We start from the raw sequence: 20,705 nt of genomic DNA, 5'->3' as shown, positions 1-20,705 counted from the left end.
GCCTGTTTGAGTTTAACCTCCCTTTGCTGCAGATTAAGCCCATTACTTCAATTGTCTTCCCATCACAGGACATGGAGAACAAGATCACCCTTCTCTTTACAAGAGCCCTTGAAGTATTAGAAGGCTTATCAGGTCACACCTCAGTCTTCTCCAGACTGGAAATGGAGTTCCCCACTTCCAATCTTTCCTCATAGGTCAGGTTTTCTAAACTTTTATCATTTTTGTTGCTTTCTTTCTTGACTCTCTCCACATCCTTCCTAGAGTGTGGTGCCCAGAATTGGCCAGTACTCCACTTGGAGTCACTCATGTCAAGCAGACCAGGACAATTACCTTCTGTGTCTTGTACACAAAAAATAGTCCTGTTAGTACAACCTAGAACATTAGCCTTTTGTCAATGTGATGCAGCTGCAAAATCAGTTTATGGTCCACTAATCCCCAACTCCTTCTCAGCACTTCTACCCCCAGCCAGTTATTCCCCAAGTTTATAGTTTTACATTTGATTTTTCCTTCCTAAGTGAAGTACTTTGAACTCAACAAGATGAAAGTCATAAAGACACTTACAGACCAACTCAAGAGGACAAGTTTAAAATTGCAAGCACTTTGGAGAACCCCTTCCATCAGGAAGTTTCATAAGCTTACTCCCCACTCCATTATTCAATGGAATGAAAATACTGGCCAGTGCTGGACCCAGGACTGACCCCTGTGGGACCCCCACTAGATACACCCTTCCAAAGTGTTAACAAGACACTGGTAACTTCTGAGTTCAGTCTTTCATTCATGCACCCACCTTATAGTAAATTCATCTAGACCATATTTCCCTAGTTTGCTTATGAGAATGTCATGCAAAACTGTTCAAACCTTACTTTTTTTAGTAAGGCTTTTTCATATCTACTGCTTCCCTCCATTCACTAGATCAGTAATCCTATCAAAAGGAGGAAATTAAGTTGGTTTGACATGATGTTAACAAATCCTTGCTAGCTAATCCTTATAAGCCCTATTACCCTCCAGGCACTTACAAGTGTATTGTTCAATACCTGGAAAGATACTGGAAAAAGTTTATTGAAGTTAAGTGGACTCCTCTATAATTCCTTGGGTCCTCCTGGTGTACCTTTTTTAGAGGTTCTATGTTTGCCCATCTTTCTCCAGTCTTCTGAGACCTCTCTTGTCCTCCAGGAATTCTCAAAGATAATTGCTAACAGCTCTAAGATTGCTGCAGCTAGTTGCTTAAGTACCCTAGGATGAATTTCATCAGGCCCTACTGACTTGAACATATCTGTATAAATATTCTGTTTTCCCTATTTTTAGCTTGCATTCCTCCCCTGGTTGTAAGTTACTCAACACAAATATTGACCTTTTAGTGAAGAAAGGCAAAATAGGCATTATGCACCTCAGCTTACTTGATATCAGTTTTTAACTTCCTTCCCTGCTAAGTAGAGGACCTACACTTCCCTGTCTCTTGTTCCTAATATATTTAAAGAATCTTATTGCCTTGTGCCCCCCTTGCTAGGTAAGTCATTTGTGCCTCAGCATAAGCATGTAGAAAGTGTTCTTTTGTACTTAATTTCATCAGGTTTCCATTTCGTAGGGTTCCTTTTTGATTCAGGACATTAGAGAACACCTGATGGAGCCATAGTGGCCTCTAACTAGTTGTCCTATCTTTCCTTTGCACTGGAATGGGCACCTAAATTCTATCTCCATCTCCCAGTCTTGGTTATTACTTGGCAGCCTTAATGTTTAGTGCTGTTTCCCCAAGAACAATATAAATGTATGCATAACTTCCCCTGCAGCTTGACCCCTGGACTCAGCACAGGCCTACTGCAGGGGTCACTACAATAGCTGGCAGCAGCAGCCAGTTTTTCTGTGGACCAGTCACTAGGCTATAAAATATACTAGAACTGTGACTCCATTTTACTGGCTGCATATCCCAGGACAGATTCAGCAGGGCCTTTTTAGCAGGCAGCAAGGCTAAGTGGCCATTTGGTCTGCTATAGACACCTGGGTTCTAATCCTGATGAGATACTATGCATGCTAGTAAGTGCCCCTTGAGCAAGGCTCCACAATAGACACTAGGTGGGTACAGGATTAACTTGTCTTTTCTCAGCTCAGTGTGCCCTTCCCTTGGCCAAAGGTGTTTCAATGTGGATGGAGGGGTACAGTTATCCTGTATCAAACTGAGCCACTTCCTGGAGATCTACTCCAGCACCAGGCGATGCTTTAGTTGGAGATCATGACACTTCACTATCCTAGTGGCTTGTTAGGTCTGTGCCCTCACTGAGCTGGAGTGAAAACAAATACCTTTTACAATATAGAGTTCTGGGATATTTATGCCAGGCCCATCACTGTGGTATCCATGTACTTTCACTCAGTGCATACATCACAATCCCCTTGCTTCTCAAATGTAGAAGATGGACAATTGGCTAAAAGGAGGAATACCTTGAAGTTCTGCACTTCTGTCTCCTTGCCTCATACCACAATTTGAGAGCCCACGATCACTGAATCACTCAGGAGCTTCCAGGAACTAGGCACTGGACAAATGGTGCAATGAACCTAGGGCCATTGGCTAGGCAGCTGGTTTACAGTCAGGTGATGCTTACTGAAATCAAATACGTTTTACAATATAAAGTTCTGGGAAGGTGGGAGCCCTCCTGATGCTTGCTGGGACTATGGCTTTTGGCAGTCAAAGATTCTTCTGGGGCAAGACCAGCTTGGAGAATTTGGAATTTATTAAGGTAAGAGATAGTCCCTGGGGCCTGTTTAGACTACCATTTAACTCACTGGGGACACAGCCAGTTACTCCCTGCAACCATTAAAATCCAGACTATTCCATCCAGCAAGTGACTAAAAACTGCTCAATGCCTGGTCCTGTCCTGCCTACCCCAACCCACTTCCATTCCTGGCCACCTGTGGAATCCACTTTGCTGTACGTATGGTCTCAGCCTGCTAGGTTCCTTCTACCTATCAGGTGCCTCCTTTAGTCTGTACCTGGACTCAGCAGGCTGGACCCTTGCCAAGGCAAATCCTGGGGTAGCATTTGAGAGTGATGGCCAGCTCCTGCAGCTGGACTATCAAGCTGTGCAAGTCAATCCTGCAGCCTCACTGGAGAGGTGTACTGACTGGTTCTCATGCAACTGCTGGTCAGAGCTGCTAAGACAAGCCAGGGACCCAGCAGCTCAGCCACAGCCTGCATGTAGCTGATGAGCAAGAAACACTAATGGGGAGGCTGGGGAGCATCTGCTGTGTATTTTCAGAAGAGACTAGCCCATCTTTTGCAGAGTCAGTGGTCACGTCACCAGTGCTAGGCCTGCATGTGCATCAGCCATGTGAAACAGCCTTCCCTGTTCAATATTTCAGGATATGCTCAGGGCCTAGAATGGGATGTTCTCGGTGCAGCAAGATACAGGTCAGATGGTTTTGAAAGTGGCCCTGCAATCTGTTATCAGCAAGCCTGGTGCTAGAAGGGAGAGGCAGCATTAGCTTATGAGGACAAGAGTGATGTGGAGATGGTCCCAGGGACCAGCATGAGCAGGAAAGACCCAGGAGATTGGAGAGTACATTGAGAGCTCTGTCAGACTCAGGACAAAGGTGGATATGATTAGTATCCCACTCTGAATTACGAGCCCATCTACACTAGGAAAGGGCTCCACTGCCAGGGATGGCTCCCAGAGAGGCTCCCCACCTTCCACCCCCACCACATTGTTAATATTGTTTCACCACCAGTGTGGTGGGAATGGAATCTTCTCAGCACCATGGCGGAGACCCAGGTCTCAAGCACCAGCCCATGACAGGAAGCCTTGTTTGGACACCAGCTGGAGGGCAGCGTGAGACTCATCTGGGGGAACCTGCAGCCATCCACTGCCAGCAACAAGGTATTTTCCTCAGACAGGCAACCAAGCCAGCTGATTCTTGCCTGGAGTGCCCAGGCTGTGACCAACACTCCCGGCATGCACCCCAACACTGTCCATGCTTAGCCCAGCCACGCCACTGCACTGTTGTACCATACTCAGTGCCATCCCAACCCGATCTACAGCAGAAGCTTCTCCCCACCCCAGCTCCAACTCTCTACCCAAGCTACCTGGGAGAAGGAAGCAAGATGGCTTATCACTTCCTATATCACCAGCACTCAGCCAGGTGACTGAGGTGGTAACTTGGACAATGCCATGGCTGTCTTGTCCCACCAGCTGGGATCACTTGTGCACTTGACATGCATGAAGACACAAGGTGTGGCATTTGCCATTTCCAAACCTTCTGCTTTAACAGGTGTTTGATATAGGCCAGCATGCCATATGACTCCACTAGCTCTGGGTCCAGTAATCCCCAGAGTAGTGGAAAACAGGGTCTGAGGACCCTCAATTGCCCCAATGAGAGACCCTGCCCATGGTAGAGGGGAGTTGATTTCACCCTGTTTTGGAGGTGGGCTACAGGAAGTGGTCTCCTGTTGACTCACTTGCACACAGGAGCCATTTCTCCTTCTCCCCCCACCCCCAAAAGCCAGAGTTACACCAGCCAACATATCATTGATGGCCAGTGTCAGACAAGCATGCTGGCATGACTCCTAAAGGTTCTAGGAAGTTACCGCAGGCTGAGAGTATCTCCCCCCTACCCCCGCAACAATCCTCAAGGCAACACTTTTGTCTACTTAGTCTTTTTCCTTCTGCTTCATCTTAACCCAGGAGCAACCCATCTGAGAGCATAAGACTAGCTCCTCATTGACATCTACAGGCTCTTGTGGCTACTTAGTCACTAGCAGAAAGTGACTTTCACAGCAGCCACCTTCTCACTGTGGGGGATGGGGGGGGGGAAGAGACTGAGTGGCATTTGACATCCATTACTAAATAAATCCAGCCTAGGGGATAAATAAAAAATATTTAGCCTAGTGCCTAAATCACTTGGGCCCTCCCGATTCCTCATACCTAGTCATGGGCTTGGATCTTCCCCCCCACACCCCAGATAAGTCTGTTACTTTAGATTAAGTAAGGCCTCCCACCAAGAAGGCTAAGTAGTTTAGTGATCCAAGATCAGGTTAGAATCCAACACTGCTGGCTCATGCCTCAGTGTGGGCCCACTCCTGCTTTACTCCACAGGGCGAGCCCCTCTGCATCCCTAGGCTGGCTAACAGCAGGACACTGCAGCAATGTGGCTTCATGTTACAATTTCACCCAAAGCAAGTTCCACTGGAACAGGTCCCTGGCCCCAGAACATGGGGGTTGCTTGTGCATGGAGGAATTTGGCAGTGTAGCAGTAGGAAGCAGCCCAGCTTCAGGGCCATAGGAGCAGCTTCAGTAGTGGCAAGAGATGCTTAGTTTCTAGATCACCCTATATTTTAAACATCCTGAAGGGTTTGATTATGTCAGAGGCCAGAAACAGCTTGACCCCACAGCAGCAAGCCTGGTACAGAGACAGGGCATTACCCAGCATTTCCCCTCCTCCCACAGCATTGTGGGAAGCCTGGAAAGTAATCTGTGGCACCCTCCCAGGCAAGAGTGGGGGGGGGGGAAGGGAGGAGGGTCTCTCCTACAGTCTTCCCCTCAAACAGCTAGAGGGCAGCCAAGATGAACTGTTGGCTGCCAGGATGGATAGGCAAGAGACCAGCAGGCTCTGAGGCAGAAAAACCCTACATTATAGCTTTATATCACACACATGCCCGAGAGAGATCTTGGAGCCCATTGGAGCAAACAGAGCCCTACAGACCAAGGTTGTCCAAACAACTCCACCTCCCTGGCTTGGTAGCAGATAAGTGAACTTTTTAGGAAGCCTTGCAATCAGAGCACCTCAACAAGGAGCAAACCCCTTCAACAAGCTGCAGATAGGGTTGAAAGGATTTGGTTTCTTGTTAAGTGTTGATTTAGCCATACACAAGCTTAAGAGGTTTCCCTTGGTAAATTAAGTTTACCGCTAAGCGAAGCCAGAAAGCACAGCCTCACATCAAGTTCCCTGGTCAGGCAATGTCAGACAATGCAATCTAGGTTTGAATGGTTAGAGCTTTCACTTTGAATTTCAACGGTCACTAAATTGTATGCCCCCCCCCCCAAAGTCAGTCAAAAATAAAGTCAGTTGTGAGATAATCAAGTTATGCCAAGCCTAGTTCTAGAGTAGTGACCATGTGCAATACAGGCGGTCACAAAGGGACGGTGCAGGAAAGAGGTCAGTATAGACAGATGCTCTTGGCTTTGCCAGAGTTCTGCTGCTAGCCCTGGAGGTCTGTCAGTGGCACAGTGTGGTTCTGAACATCAGCTGTGCCTCTTCTTAAGGCCTGAGGTGCTGTGTGCCCTGCCCACGAGGAAGTGGTGCAGGGCTCGTGTGCTGCTAGCCCCATCCCATTCACAGGCGATGCGGCCACTGCGCACGGCTGCTGTTTTGCAGAGTTGTGTCAGCTCTGGATGAGATGCAGCTGGGGCCACTTGACGATAGCTGGATGGAATGTTGTGAGGCAGCGGCCTGCTCTAAAACCCGGGACTTATAAGGCTTGAGTGATGCAAGGAACATGGGGCTTGCAAAACAAAAACGGCAGGAAGGGAACATTTGGAATCTTAACCATGAAGATTACAAATAGTACATTTGCTGGCAGCCTAATCTTTCAGTCCCAGATATTCTAGCAGAGCCTGTTAATGACAGGAACTTCGGCACCATGTTAGAGGGAGCAGATTTGGCGAGTCTCTGAAATGGAGCGCCATTCAAAATGCAAACATACCAAGTAGATGGGTCACTGTCCCCTTCTGCCCCCAGTCTATTGCATTCCTCCCCTCTTTAGTACTTTGCCCTTTTAAGAGCCAGACTAAAGCAATTTAATTAATCAAACCACATGTCCCTGCAAGTTCAGTTTTTCTGTAGCTGGTTGTTGAGGCTAGAGTCACAGCAACTCTGGTGTGGTTCTTTGGGAACAGGAGTCATGCCTTAATCCCAGTCCCCTGCTCTTTATAAAGGGACTTCTCTCACCTATGGACTGAGTGCCTGGAGAGCTGCAGAATCTTAGCTGCCAGCTCAGGGTGAGCTAATCAAAGCCTGTGGCCCAGCAGTGGCCTCAGTTAGAAGCTTAGTTCTCAGAGGGAAATCACACCCCAGAAGCATGCTGTTTGGCCTGCTTAGAGGCCAATGACAGAGTCAGGTGACCTGACATGGTCCTGCTCGAGTGGCAAGCCCTTGCCCACAAGCAGGGTTCTCCACAGCACTAGGTCTGTGGCCAATACAGCCGCAGCAGGCAGGCACTTCCCAACACAAATGAGTTTGAAGCTGCCAGCTAGCCATTCAGTTCTGGCCTCCTCCCTTCTGAAGGGGGAAGGTGCTAGGTAGCATCAGGTAACCCTGTGCTGCGAGGCAGAGTTCCTGACTGCTCCTAGTCATTTAAAGGCAGCGGCACTTAGTGGGGGTGCTGTGACTGCAAAGATGAACTTCCCAATAAATGCAATAAACTGAGAGCTACTTGACAGGAAGGGAAGGGACTAGTTTACATAGAACGGCTATGCATGGCTGAACAGCTGCTGTGCTGCACCCCAGAAGTGGCCATATTACTGAAGTAGGTAGAGAAACAGTGAATACAGCAGTGCTGTAGGAGGGGAGTGCTGTAAAGTGATTTCATTGGTTCACCCCTGCTCCCCCCAAACACCAGATTGTCAGGATCCTGGTTATGTCACTGGCGAGCATTTGGATTGGTTTCTGAAGCAGAGTTCTTTGCCATTTGTCCACACTGTAACCCAGTTGCCTGAAGACCAAGCCAAAGATCTCTCCACACATTTGTCTGTAGAAGAGAGTTCCTCCCCCATCACCACCCTGCCCACCCCCCCCCCCCAAGCTGGTAGAGACCACCCGGCCCCTTAGGGCACTGATTAGGTGATCAAGTACTCACCACCAACAGCCAGGGATTTATAATGGCAAGCCCAGCAGGGCCTTCATGGCCTTCTCTGTTAGATCAGTGACCCAGCAGAGTGCCCAGCAGGTAGTTGAGGAAGAGAAAGGGGAAGATTTAGGTTCCCATTGTGCAGTACATGGGGGTGGTGGTGAAGCCTCATTCTGAGTGCCCCAGGAGAAGAGATCATCCCCTTCCCCTCAGACTGCACCATCCAGCTGTGGTATAGCAGCCCACCATCCCTGCTGGCACACAGGGAGCCAGACATGCTCAGCCTGGCACATTTGGCCTCTACAACTCATGACAGTCAAGCATGATTGACATTAAGTCATAAGAATGACATATGGAGTCAGAGGAAGCCCATGCCAGCCCCCAAGAGAGTGTGCCAATATCTGGGCCCCCCCATAGTGAGTATAGCAACATCTCTGAAAGGGAAGGTGGCATGGGGATGGAGGCTTGAGTGTTTATGAGAGTCAGGTTTACAGTGGGAGCCATTGAGAACAGATATAAATACAGCTGTGCTGGCTACAAGGCAGAGCCATGTGCATATACAGGGGATGTTCCCCTGCCTCTTCCAATAAAGGCTGTTTAAGGCTCTTATTCAAGGATTTCATCCTGCTGCACATCTGGGTGGAGGAGCTGTTCTAAAACTGGGTTTTAGCCCAACCACAGTGGGGCCAGGCAGGAAAACTGCACTGCGCTAGCTGGGAAGCAGAGACAGACATGGGTTTCTGCCTGAAGGAGCAGGAAGCAGACAGCTGGAGATTAGCTTGGTGCACCAGGCTATGCACCCTGAGATTAGACTCACTGCACCGCAGGGCTTTCCCAGACCAGGCCAGTCACCCAGCATTGCACCAAGCTACTTTACAGCTCTGCTAGACCAGCTCCCCTCTTTGGGGCACCCTGGGGGGAGGGGGGAGTTTTAGATGTTGCTGGATATGTTAGCAGCAGGAGCACCTACCAAAACAGCACCTTCTCACTGGCACTACAGCCTGTTCAGGGAAAGCAAATCTGCCCTTTAAACGGAGATCCCATTTGCATGGATTACCCCAGCCAGCTGGACAAGCCTGCCATGAGATGTTCCCCAGCAGAGGACAGCTGCTCAAGTCCCAAGCACTCAGTTACTTTTAGGTAGCTGGAGTTCAGCAAATAGACAATCAATTCCAGAAAGCTGTAGCCTGTTCCTAGGCTAGCCAGAGTGCTTCCCCCCTGCTTTACTGAGTACAAGGATTCAGCATCAGAGGCAGCTAGAGAATAAGGAACAGTCAACATCCTGAAGGTCACTCAGCCAGTCCTTTGCTAGTGTTCATTGTACTAGGGAACAGAACACTGCTTGGATTTTGAAGCCTTGTGTCAGGGCCATGCTGCTGGAGCAGAGACCCTCTCACAGGCAACCAGCCAGGGAAGGTTTCCTCACACTGAGGGGGTCATGTGTCTCTAGTGGTAGAAGGGCACTGGGCCTTTTAGGAAGCTGGTGTCAAGACCGCAAGGACTGTAGCTCACAGGTGGTCACCTTGAGCCATGGGACTCTCCTCACCAGGTAGCTTGTTTAGGAGGCATGTGCAAAGTTCAGTCCAGGTCCTAGTAACTGCATCAGAACTACAGCTGGCATTTCTTGCTATGGTAAGAGGACAAGACCGAACTGCACACCCCACAGGAGATGCTGTGCAGGCTTCCCTGACGCAGAATGTGCTGTAGCTGTTCCGGGGAACAAGAAAGTCTGAATCCATGTCTGTCAGCCTCCCACCTTCCAGCAGCAGGTGGGCCAGGCAAGCCTGGAAGTCAAGGGGCAGCCCTAGGTGTGTGCCTGATCTGCAGCTGCAGAGAGCACTGGCTTTACCAGCACCTCTTCCTAGCTTATACCAGGCCTGTCACACCTAGGCATTTAGCTTGAGGGACATGCACCCCCAAGAGCAGCTGCAGGTACCCCCTCTAGCATCCACAGGGAGCCAGCCCCCTGGAGGAGCACCTGCTTAGCTCCCGCAAGCAACAGGTACAGCTGGAGGGGAAAAACAGGAGAAGTCCCTGCCAAACACACCCTGATCTAACCAGCTGGCTGCTCAGCCCTGACACACCCTGCGTGCCTCACTCCCAGACTGCCCTTTTGCTGGAGTGGCCAGGCCTTAGGCATGCTCCTAGACTGGCTCTGCAGCATCCTTTGCTAGACTAAGCAGGGAGAATTCCAGATGTCTGGAACCATGGATCTGCAGGAGTACAGAAGTCACCTGAAACATCAGCAGGCCTGTGAGCATCCCCACAGCACCCAGTGATGTCTGTCCCCCCCTCCTGTGGATGAGTGACCAAGTCCCTGTAGTCTTGACACTGGCTTCTGCAGCCCTAGTACAAAGGACACCTCTGAGAGTTTAGTCCAGCCTTTACTAGTCCCTAGTTCTGGGAAGTGCTGCTAGGGATGGTTTATAGGCAGCTCAACTGTAGCACCAGCACATGCCAGGGGCGCCTGACTTCAGCCAGCATCCAGGCAGGCAGCAGCCTGTGGCAAGACAGAGGGAGAGATGGCCGCCGAACGCAGACATGCGGTGCGGAGCACGAGTGGCACAGGCAGGCCGGCAAAACAAACCAAAAGCAGGAAGCCCAGGAGGAAGAGTCTGGAGGCTAAGCAAGCGATAAGTTGTGACAGAGCAGGGGGAAGGGAGGGGCAGCACTAAGAAGCCAGTAAAGAACGCATTGCGTGGGGTGGGGGGGGAAAATGAGAGAGAAGACTGCTTCCCTCCCCCTCCAGCCCAAGGGAGCCCTGGAACAGCCTACTGTAAAGGAAAAAGGTTGTGGGGGAGAGAGAGGGCAGCCTTGCCCTCCCTCAAATCCAACATGCACTGCACCCCCAGTGTACCCAGGGACTTGTGCAGCCATTACCCCCCCCTGCAGTGTTGATGTCCCCCATGTAGGGCTACCCAAGCTAGATTAAAGCTAGCTTGAATGTCTACACATGCTGCAGACACACCTCTGACCCAGGCCCCCTACCATGGGGTTACTTCAAAAGCCCAGTCAACCCACCTATTGCTTGTTTGGGGAAACATTCCTGAGGACAGCTCTGGATCCTGCCCCTAGACAACTCAGTTTCTGGAGAGGCCCGGAGGAGCTGTCTGGCCAGACACAAAGGTATTTAAGCAAGATGCAGCTCTGCAGCCATTTCCTTCCTCCCCGCCATATCTCCAAGAAGGGAGCAGGGCTCTAGGGTGCCACTGACTGGTAAGGAGAAGCTCTGCCCTGTAGATGTACATTTAGGCCATGCAACCATGTTTAATACCTACCTTCTTATGGACTTAGTGCCAAGGACCATTGGTTTAGACTGAGTTTATCCAGGTCAGACTAGAACTGTAATGGGCCCTTCTGGCCTTGCCCTCCATGAAGGCTCAAGAGGGTACCCATGCCAAAGCACAGCTGGTAACTCCAACATGCTGGGAGTATCTGCCCCACACAATGACAGCTCTGCCCAGTCTAGGAGCAGATAGATACCTAGCTACCTACACTACATTGGACAACCCCACTGGAGAGAACACCTCCCCCCCAAAAAATAGGGCTGAATGAGAACCACTCTGAAGGGGAGCTGCAGCAAAGAGGCTGTGTTCCCCTGACTGGTCACAGCTCTCTAGCCAAGCTTGGGCTGAGTCTGCACAGACTCAGCCTGTGAAAGAAGCTCCCAGTTAGAGGGGAAGATGCAGCAGAATCTCCACAAGACCAGAGTATCATGCACCTTTGGGATCCTCCTCATCCCAGGAGTCCCTAGGCCCAGCTCACAAGCTTGGCTGCTACTATGCTTGCAGTGCTCTCACAGCTAGCATAGTGCAGTGGGCAGCAGGAGTTCAAGGCAACTTCCTGTGAGGCATTGCAGAGCTCCCTTGGCCAGTTATGGACAGGATCAATCCCAATCTGCACTGTGAATGGCAAGGCATGTAGCCAGCCATTGACTCAGGGGAAGTCATGTGACAGGGTCATCTGCCTTTAAACTTTGATCCAGGTCTTATGAATGGGGCCAAAGAGGAATCTTCCAAGTAGTACTCCTGTGTCAGACCTGCACAGTGGGGCAGTTCAGCCTTGACCCTGACAGCTGCTAGAATCATTAGGGCTTCCCCTCCCTCCAAGGGATTTCATCTTGAGTCATCCCATGCACCTCCCCACCATTCCCTGCCCTAATCAGCACCCTTGGAGACAAGAGGCTTGGTGTGGGCTGCTTGATCCCAAACCAGGCCATGCCATTTATTCCACACAGGCCATTGCTAGGCCAGGCAAGGGTCACTCACTGCCTGCAGCTCTGGCCCCATTGCCAGAGTTCCCAGGGGCACCTGCTTCAGCCATCCTCACCCCCACCACACCGCATCTGCTGCTCACCCTGCCTTCTAACTGAAGGAAAGGGCACTGCCTCAGCTCCAGCACATTGGCTGCAGGGGGCACCACCAAGTGGCTGTGCGTGCCTAGGGCTGGCTGTGGCCTTTAAGCCACAGCCAGTATCTATGGGGAACATCCCTCTCCCTCCAGCATGTCCAGAAAAGGGCAGGAATTAGACTTCTGCAGAAGTTTCTCTTAGTTTCACCTTCCAGGCTGGCATCTCACCAACTGGTACTTGTATGGCCCTCATCACTACAGCACAAGCACCTCCCTGGTAATAAAGTGGTAGTTTACTGTAGTTTCACTCTCTCAGGTGTCACTTGTAGTGTAGAGGTTTTTGCAAGTGTGCTTAAGTGGGTGTGGCTGGCTGAGTGCCAATTGCCAGTGAGGCCAGAGCCCAGGAGCAAGTTCAGTTCTTCAGTCCAAGGTCTGATCCTTTAGCAGTGATGCTTCCTCATTCTGTCTGTTGCACTAGCCACTTGCTCTCAGTGCACAGGACTGGTTGGTCTCATTTAAAATGCAGTTACCCCTTCCCACCATGCCAAGGGAGGGTCAGATGGCACTTCCACTCCTTTTCCTATAAAGGACACCAGCATTGCTTCCTGCAGCAGCTTGAGTTTTCCTTGGTCTCCTATCCACATGGGATCACACCTGACAAATGTCATAATCACATGATCTCAGACTGGTGGTAAGGCTACATGACAGATTCAGAACATGGACCACCTGAACCTGTGAATTTCAATGCTTTCCAGATGAAGTAGCAATTTGGGGTCTGACAAAATATTTGTCAGCACATGTCTGGAAGCAATTACCACTTTTAGGGCCCCATCCAGCATTAAGATTGTTTCTCTCATGTCAGCAACATCATGCAGATCCTTCAGTACAGGGAGTCTCATTCCAGCATGTCAGGGAGATTGTTGGTAACCTAGTGCACATTTACCTGCCAAGACCCAACTCTAGGTAAGAGGAACCAGATTTCAGCTATGTAGTTGTTTAGATGTGTAACAGAAAGGGGGGAGGGAGGTGTCCTTCTGTTGTATACCTATGGTATCTTTACAGCATAGGAGTTTCCTTGCCTTCTGCAGAGACACCATTTTATGTGTTGTTTCAGACCCAGAATGAGCCAGTGTCATTGACTTGTTTTCCTGATCTGACTACACGTGTCTTAGGTGACAAAGTGATGCATTAGATTTGAATGTTATGCTTGGTCTGAATCAGTGCATAGCTTTAGAAATCAGATCACAGATAAGGCTTGTTGAAGCCTTTGAAAGTAGATATTAAATTTTTCCTTGCTAGAACAGTGAAGAGGTAAATGGGACCTCCTGGCTTAGCTACCTGTCTGTTGTACACAGAGAATACCCATTGATGTTAGAGGCATCACATTTAAAACTGGTCAAGACTGTGGAACTCACTTCCATAAGGAGGCCAAGAGCTAGCAGGATTCAGAGGTCAAACAAATAAGGCTATTCAGGTACATAAGCTAGGGCAGATGTCTGTCAACTATAAAGCCTCCTTCAAGCCGTTAAGTGATGTGGAGCAAATTTATAGATGCCAAGGCCAGAAGAGGCTATTGTGATCTAGTCTGATGGCCTAACATAGGCCAGAGACCTTCCCCAAAGTAATCCTTAGAGCAGATCTCTTAGGAAGGTTTCCTTTGTTAATTACTCCTCTTACAGGGTTTCTTGTGTCTTCCTCTGACGAGTCTAGAACTTGTCAAAGCTGACAGACAGGACTGAACTGGCCCCACTATGTTCTGTATTTCATTTGCTTAGGCACCATACTGAAGGCTAGAAGCCAGAGTTCTCATTTTAAGCTACTATGACTCTACATGCCTACTTTGAGGACAGGCAGCCATAGCTCACTGGGGGAGCCACAGTTGCTCAGTGCCAGGGAAAAGTCAGATGGCTATAGCTTCAGTACATAGTTATGGATTAGAGGCAATGCTTTTTGCCCACAGCTGTGGCCTAGACCCACCAGTTTCACTTTTGTATTTGAAGCTGTGGTGCTTGGTGGCAGACCCAAGGAATGTTTTAGGATTTGGCAGTGCTCCCCAGGAGTTGAGAGGGAGCCACTGTCATTACCAACATGCAAGCAACATAAGGAAGAAAACAGACCCCATTTAACTGCATGGAATAGGAGTGCTTTGCTTGAAACAGAGGCCAGCAAAGAAAGCTGGCGTGCATGACAGTGGGAACCTAAACTATGCTATATTTCCTTGAGTCTTGTTTCCTCTAACTTTGTCAGATCAGAGTCTGGGGATTCTTTTCAAAGGGAGCTGCCTCCTGTGTTAGCAATAGCAGGGTTTGGGGAGAAGAACAGCCCTAGAGCTAGGCTTTTTATCATAAGAGGTTGTGTTTTGAGAGGGTGTGTAATTAAGGCTACACAATCCATCTTGTCTGTTGGAGATTTGTGTAGAAGAGGCAGAAGACTGGGTTCTAAAGCCAGGCAGTATTAACATCTGGGCATCTGTACCCATGTTCTAACACCGTTTCTCAGACTGGTGGTCCTGACCCAAAAAGGGGTCTCAAAGCTATTGTGGGGAATGTCACAAGTGGTTATGGTATTGCCACCCTTACTTCTGTGCAGCTGCTGCTGGTGGAGGCATTGCCTTCAGCACTGAGCTGCCAGAGGGTGGCAGCTGCTGGCCAGGAGCCCAGCTCTGAAGACAGTACCATTGCCAGCAACAGTGCAGAAGTGAGGGTGGCATAGTATGGTATTGCTGTAACCCAACCCACCCCCTCCCCCCCATTCCCCAACCCCCTAGTGTGTCCTCTATTTGGAGATTTTAAATATGGTCACCCTATTTTACACTTTTCAAAAAGCTTCAGTGCCTTTGACTGCAAGGATAATGATTACATGCTTCATTTAGTGCTCCTATGAGGATGTACAGTAATTTGCTATCACTTTTGGGGGGGGGTCATCACAGCCTGAAATATTTTCAAAGGGGGGCCCAGCGAAAAGTTAGAGAACTCCTGTTTGTGTAGTATGGAAGAGCAGTGCCTAGAGATGTTGAGCCATGGAGACAGCTCCAATGGATGTAACTGATGCTTGATTGGCTTAGCTGGGAGATCACTGTAGATAGATCCAAACTTTACTGGAGTGCTAGACCAGGAAGAGGTGGTGGGAGCGGTCACTGACCATCAGAAGTATTGGCAGTGAGATCTCATTGGCTAATTGAGCGACAGTGAGAGCTGTTGGGGGGTAGGATAAGTAGATTGAGCATTTGTGGACATACCACAGGCCACCGGGAATAAGATTCCAGGACCCATGATCCAGGCACTCAGCCACTGTTCCCATAGGCTTTTAGTGACAGATTTTAGCTGAACAGGTCTGGAACTGGCAGAGATGTTCTTTACAATTCAGGAAGTAAAGACACAGGCACCATCCTGGCTCTACTGTATTCATACCCTGTTTGGGAAGCAGCCATTGAGAACAGGAACCTTTATTACAGGTGTTTATTGCAGTAGTGCCCAAGGGCTGGCTAACAGGCCCCATTGTACTAGACACTGTCCAGACAGGCTCTGCCCTGAAGAGCTTATAATCCAAGTAGACAAAATGCAGGGTAGGAAGAAAGGGGTATAACAAGTAGAGTGAACACTGATGGGAGCTACTGCCACTAGCTACTCAAGTTCTCTATAGTAAGGAATGGGGCACTGAACGCAACAGTCCAGGGTTGTTTGATTTCAGAAGAGTTAGTTTTGAAAAGATGAGTGAGTGCAGTACAGCTGGAGAAAATGAAAATCCACTTGGGTAGAAGGCAGCTTAAGCAGCCAGAGACATAACTGAGGTTAGACTACAGTTTCTCTGAAAGAGGAGAGAAAAGGAACAAGAGCTGGCCAGTGTGGTTGCACGAGGACTACTCAAAGAGCCTTAGCAACTAAGAGCATCTATGACCATTCACCAGCTGGTGAGAGAAGTGTGAGCTCCCCTTCCCCCAGCCCCATTATGTCATACTACGAAGAGTGGTTGAGTTTACATCACTCTAGCCAAGCTTGACCTAAACTCAATCCTTCTCTAATGGAGACAGAGCTAGCCTGGGACCTAGGAGGTGGAGAACAGAAGGAGACTGGATTCCTGTTGAATTTCTCATGCAAGGTATCTGCCATCCTAGCCAGAGGCTGGCCATAGCAGATGAGCCTCTTCAAGAGGAGTCCAGGGATGGATCCCTTTGCTTCCTGCCAGATCTCGGCCCTAACCTCACAGGTGCCTCACATGTCCTCTCCCCTCCTTTATATTCACTGCAGGCTAGGAGCTATATGGAACCTCTTATAGGTCTACTGGCCATCACAGCTGGGAAAGTTAAACTCCCACCCCAGAGAGAGGGCAAGGTGACAGCCATCTAGCAGGTAAAACAGCATTGCAGTTGATAGAGGACTGATTGCAAGTCCCTGCCCTGGGGTGCTCACCTGGTTCTGTTTGTACAGCACCAGGCACACTGGGGTCCTGAGGTGCTAGTGCAGTATCAGTAAGTTGCCATGTTTTGTTTATGTGTGCCAATGTCACAAGTATCCGTGCTGCTCGCTAGAGCAGCTTGTTTGCTGAGCTAAAGTTAGTGGCTGGAAGAAGGTCTGTAGAGACAACTTCGCATATCAGTTAGTTCAGAATAGCTTGGCATGTAGACAGATGACTGGCTTCGTCATGTAAACAAAGGATAATGGTAAGTGGCAGTGTATCAAGTTCGGGGAGGTGTCTGGTGAGGTAGACCAGGGACTAGTGTGAGGCCCTGCTATTTAAGGTTTTCATTATGACCAAGCAGTGGGAGAGAGGCACATTAATGAGATTATGGAGGACACTAATCAGGAGGGGTTGTGAAAGACAGGGACCTTGAGATTAGGTGCCAGTGAGGTTAAATTTGGGAGATACACAGACAAGTGCCAAGTGGGGAGAAGGAGAATAAGCCAAGGTACATGTGTTCAGTGGGAGGGACATACTGGTTTTGCAGAGAGGCTTAAAGGGTGGTTGTGGATGCCAACTTTGATAGGAGTTTACAGTGTTATGTGGAAAAAGAGACCAAATTCACCCAGGCAGAGGCACGCATCTAGGAACAGAAGTTTGAGGGCATTCTGAGAATAGAGTGCTCAGAGCAGGGCAGGAAGGATTAGATCTGAGTGAAGATCTAGATGCTAGATAACATACTGCTTGCCTCACCAGTGACAGGGTAGAGGTTCACTATTAACCTTGACTAGAATTCCAGTCAGTTTCAAGACCCCAAATTCAAAGTCATGTCAAGCCTACTGCTAGTTTTAGTCACTTGTTTCAGTAGATTTGTCCCCTATTGATGTGAGTGGAGAGGGGGTAACTGGCTAGACAAGGGAAATGAATCTTTCTATAGCATGCTGTCAAGTACACATGGAGAAAAGAGTTCCCCTCCACTCAGTCACCCAAGGTGTGGCTTGCAACACTAGGAGGAAAGACTTTAGCCCAAAGTGTGTTTTGAGATGGCCATGTCTTCTTAGAAGGATGCAGATACAAGAAGGGAGAGGAATTTGAGTGATGCAGAGAAGTCCTGTGTAATAAGGAATTATGGGAAGAAGAAAGGGGAAAATGTCTGACAAACAAGGACTGTGGAATGCTCTTCCCAAAGCAGCAATTAAAGTCCTATAGCTTTGGGAATTAGGCAGCTACACCCAACAAGGAACTAGTAGAGATCTTGTACTCTAGTGAAGAAGACTGCTTGGGAGGGGCCAGGTGTCTTAGCACAGAAGCCCTTAGCTTTTTCCATACCATGGCTCTCCACCCCAAGACCAGACCAGCACCCCCTTTCCAGGGATCAAGGACACTCATTAGAAATGGGGTGGCCATGACCCCCAGGTTGACAACCCTTGCCCTAGAAGTTACTCTTGGAGGAGACCTACTATAATCCTCTGGACTTTTATACAAGCCATTGCAATTTGTCTGGCTCCTCCATACCTGTGCAGTTCTACCAATTTGAGGATTGTGGATGCTGCCCCCCTTTGCTGAGAACATGCCAAACTATTATTTTATTCACACCCCTTTGCTCTCACCCTGCTCATGGTGGACAGACATTGAAATACAGTACTAGCTTTCTTGGAAGAGTCAAGTCCCATCTTAGCACCACACATCACTGTTGGAAGGGCCAGGTGTTCCTTCCTTCCCTGTGCAATTGCATATTGTCACAATGCCAGTGTACCCAAGGATAGTAGAATTGGGAGTCTCCACTTTGCTAGCCCACCAGCCACCTTGCTCTCAGCAAATGCAGCAATAGGAAACCTTACTCCAGCATGAGGTCTGATAGCCTGACAAATTACCTTCCACACCACTTACCAGCAGGCTACAGGGTGCACTAGATAGTTGTAATTCTGTTTCAACTGACTAATTAAGTGACCCAGGATCTTGGGTTTCACTGGCAAGTTCTGCAGGCCAGTGAATAATCAAATCAAGGATTTGCAATGGGTTTCCCAGGCATTAGTGCCTATTAGTTAAGCAGTACTGTAGCAGATTCCCCATGGGCAGGGCTGACCAACTGCCGGTAATAAACCCCTTCTTGTGTTACAGGAGCATGAACGGGACTAGCATGGCTGATCAGAGGGGAGGGAAGGAGAGGGGCGACTCGGAAAGTGCCAAGCAGGGGGAGACAAACCCAGGCATGCTGTAAAGTGCTGCTGCTGCGGCCACCACCCTCTCTCCAGCTGTGCCAAGGCACTAGGTAGTCGACCCCTCCTCTCCATCTCAACCCATGGGAAAAGCAGTCACCACCCTGTCCCCAGACAGCGCTTTGAGCCCTCTCACTCCACTAGCCATTACCATCTTCCCCGCCCACTTCCCACAGACCTAGGCAAGTGCGAGCCTTTGTTCCTGCCCACCCCCAAGAACAGCGAGGGGTTGGACAGGTAGCCTCAGCATTAAGGGGGTTTCTTGTGTAGCTGTTGAGAGGTCACGGATCAAGAGCTCAGCATGCTTCACCAACGTACTGGGAGCATTTCGCCCAATGCCGGGGTGGAAACACGGCCGCCATTCTGCGCCGGCAGTGCTACACGGCTCCTTCGAGGAGAGTTGGGGGAGGGGACGGGAAGACTAGCATAGCCAACCGAAGCTACCAGGGAATTCACGCTTCCCTCCAGCACGGAGAACTACACACGAACAACATTAGGTTGGCGCCCAAAGGGTTAGCATCCTTGGGCTTACTTCAGAGACTTCTCAGAGCCCCATGAAGAGTCAGGGACCATGCTAAGTACTCTGGTGCAGTGACTAAGGGGACAGACTTTCTGGTGGAGGACGAGGCAGTGACAGAGGGATTGTTTTCTCTGCTGCCCGCAGCATGCCTTCCGGACACCAGGCTGCATGGTTTCTGTTCTAGGCTTCTCCTGCCGAGAGCAGTATCCCAGGTCTCTCCACCCTCCCCGCACAGGGCTCTCAGAGCCAGTACGCTATGCAGCACAAAGCTAACCAGAGTCCAGATTTGCATCTCTAGCCATCAGTGGTCAGAGAGAAGACAGAAAGGAGCCTGGCAACCCTCTGTGCCCTGAGTGGCTCTTGCCCACCCACTGTACTGAAAGCAGATGGAGGTCTCCAGCAGAGCATGGCAGCCCTGCTCTGGCCAAGCTGGGGACAACCCAGGCACACTGCAACCAGTGCGGGTCCCCTCCAACCCAGAAGCTAAGGAGCCTTGTCCTCATTCCCCAGAGCCACACTCTAGGGCTCCTGCACCAGGCAGGGCTAGCCAATCTCCCCAAGGTCACACAGGAGGTCAAACCAGGCAAAATAGAATGAGACAAAGTGATGTTCCTGACCTCTAGCTAGCCTGCAACAGTCCTTACCCTGGGAAGCCAGTGCATTCTCAAGGAGAGAGCGGGAGATGGACCATGCAGTTCCCACCAGACTAGTGAGTATTTCAAGGCTCTGAGGAGAGCACCTCTTCACACCTGACCAGGCCTGCTTAAACAGCTGCACTTCCCTACGAGCCCCCCTCCATCAACCCAGCTGCATGCCAGGGATTCATTTAATTCTGAGATGTTCCCCACCCCCAGGAACCCCTCCACCCAAGCTTTGGGTGGAAGGGGAATCAGGGCTGGATGAGGGGTGTCATCCTTCCTCTCCAGGGGCTATGAGATGCCCTTTGCCCAGAAATACAAGCAGGAATGGGCTGCACTACACCAGCCAGCAGCAGTTAGTGTGCGCATGTTTTGGGGGTGGTGTGGGGCTAGGGGGTCACAGACCCAGCCAAGGTTTCTTTGAAAGATCAAGCCGGAGCACAGAGGGACACTTTTCCTGGCTTGCCAAAGCTGCTGCTCCCAGGTTATGGCAGAGCCCGCCCCCCCAACACACTTTTAAGATCACTTTAAGCACAAAGCAGCATGAGGATTTAAATGGTGAAATGGAGAGAGCAAGTTCTCCTGGCTCATGAGCAGATTCTGAGGGACCCCAAGGGCCAGTCCCAGCTGTAGGCACAGAAAACTAGCCAAGCTCAGGGATGGCAAAGGTCAAGCATTACCCCCAGCCTCAGACAAGATTGTTCCCAACCCCGCAGAAAGGTACAGCCTTGGGTTGGGCACCTGTCCAC

The 20,705-nt window shown here is 49.8% G+C and overlaps 1 protein-coding gene across 4 annotated transcripts in view; it reads right to left on the bottom strand.

Moving 5' to 3' along the window:
* RBPMS2 (RNA binding protein, mRNA processing factor 2) overlaps positions 1–20,705 on the bottom strand; it is a 48,991-nt gene that overhangs the window by 27,208 nt on the left and 1,078 nt on the right. The window lies entirely within an intron of this gene.

Source organism: Lepidochelys olivacea, assembly GCF_965140295.1.
Source record: "Lepidochelys olivacea isolate rLepOli2 genome assembly, chromosome: 10".
Taxonomy (NCBI): Eukaryota; Metazoa; Chordata; order Testudines; family Cheloniidae; genus Lepidochelys; species Lepidochelys olivacea.
Note: the sequence above shows the minus strand (reverse complement) of the source record. Positions and strands in the feature narration are given on the sequence as shown.